At 39.3% G+C, this 1,850-nt stretch overlaps 1 non-coding gene across 1 annotated transcript; it reads left to right on the top strand.

The window, feature by feature from the left end:
- Positions 1-1,102: 1,102 nt before the first annotated feature.
- trnar-ucg (transfer RNA arginine (anticodon UCG)) lies at positions 1,103-1,175 on the top strand. The gene has a single exon. It is a non-coding gene; the product is annotated as a tRNA-Arg (tRNA).
- Positions 1,176-1,850: the final 675 nt, after the last annotated feature.

Raw genomic sequence — 1,850 nt, 5'->3', positions numbered from 1 at the left:
TGTGGTCAGTCTCTCCGTGAACCAGCTCTAGTTGAGCCAGAGAATTTCTACAGAGGAGAATTCCCACTTGAGGACACATTTCGGTTTTTTCGGTCCACCAGAGGGCGCTCCCGAGTAAGCCCAAAATGAATGGGTTCATATAAAGCATTGGTGCAAAATCAGAGTTTATAAATATTTTATAGTTTTTATACTAAATAATGTTCTCGTTTTCTGAAAACAGAACAATAAAAAATGTTTCAGTAGCAAACACAGATTATTTAAAGCTTTTAAACGTCACTTATAAGCCTTTCAAACAAGGTCTATTTGTATCTTGAGCATCTGTTCACCAATCGGTCAGCGCTCAGTATCAGCAATGCTAGCGCCTTTACTGCCTAAAACCTTTTGCTGTAGAAAAATATAAACATACAAGGAAAATTATCTTTGTTTCGTTAACAAAAAACTTTATTCTACTTTTCGAAATTAAAGGATTATCTTAGAAAAATAGTTAGTTACTGTTTTACTTTTGAGTTTTTAGCCTTTTAGCTCCATTGAACCCTATTCATTGAGGGTTCACTCGCTGGCTCCCTCTAGCGGTTTGCAGTAATTTTGTGATATAGCGAGGGGTGAAGAGAGTGGTCAGTCTCTCTATATAAACAGCTCTGGTTTAGCTTCTTAAACACTGTGACCTCTCATAAAACCAGCCTGTTTTCTCCACAGCGACCCTGCGTGGCCGAGGGTGGAGGAGGCGGTTTGATAAGCTCTTATTTATCGGTTATTTATTCATCACGTGTTTTTAAACAAGCTAAATACCGTGTTAAATAATCGCTATCTAGCTAAATAGCTAACTGTAGTGTTTAGAGTGCTGCTTATCGCAACTTATATTTAGCAGATTTAAACCAGAGCCTGTAAATGAGCAGAATGTCTGGATAGTACTGCAGCAGCGGGACAGAGCTGAATAAACGTTTAGGTTAACCTCCGTTAAAAAAAATATATATTGTTTTAAAGCGGCTTCAGCACCAAACACTGTATTAATAATGTTATAGTTACTTAAACAGAGCGCCTGTGAAAGTCAGGGACGTCGGGCCTATCAGTTAAGTGCGGGGTATTTTCCCGCCTTTTCAGCGGCCTCGTGGCCTAATGGATAAGGCGTCTGACTTCGGATCAGAAGATTGCAGGTTCGAGTCCTGCCGGGGTCGATTATTTTCTTCTACAAAACAAATACAGAAACAAAAAAGCTCTATCCGCACAGAATTTGTTTCTCAGGGGGTTCTGGGGTAATTTTCTCCTTTATGGGGGGGTCATCTGTGATTTTATTCCCATCCTGACTGACCATTTACATGTTTTTCTCAGACCCCCTTTGAGAAAATTACAGTGTGAATGTAATAAAATAGCTATTTGTCCACTGCTGAGCACCGTAATTACACTTAGGGCACATGTTTCCAATGAGCTCCGCATAAACACAACAGCCAGTGGAAATGGAGGAGCTACTTAACGCAGTGTCATCCGAGAAAGCCTAAAAACTCGCTGATCCTCCTGTTGTTTAATTGCAGTCCAGGTGCAGGAGTTTTATCACTGAGTAGAAGTGTGACGTCCCCCTGAGAAAGTAATCTCATTCTTATAGGGCTTAAGGCTTTTTGCCTATTACTTTTGGCATTTGTTAACACCTGCTGTGACTACAGGCAGAAAGATAAACAACAGTGTAACCCAGCTAGTGAGATAAAAGCTATTTAGCCAGCTAAGCTACCACTTTTCTTTGGACACACCTCTTCTTATTCATGTGTTCTCTATCTTTTTATGATTTTTTTAAATTGTAAATTTATTACTGAAGACATAAAGCTATACAAAAACATGTGAAATTGGAAAGTGTCAAA

The sequence above is a fragment of the Astyanax mexicanus genome, chromosome 2, assembly GCF_023375975.1.
Source record: "Astyanax mexicanus isolate ESR-SI-001 chromosome 2, AstMex3_surface, whole genome shotgun sequence".
Classification (NCBI taxonomy): domain Eukaryota; kingdom Metazoa; phylum Chordata; class Actinopteri; order Characiformes; family Acestrorhamphidae; genus Astyanax; species Astyanax mexicanus.
This window is presented reverse-complemented; position numbering and strand designations above follow the sequence as displayed.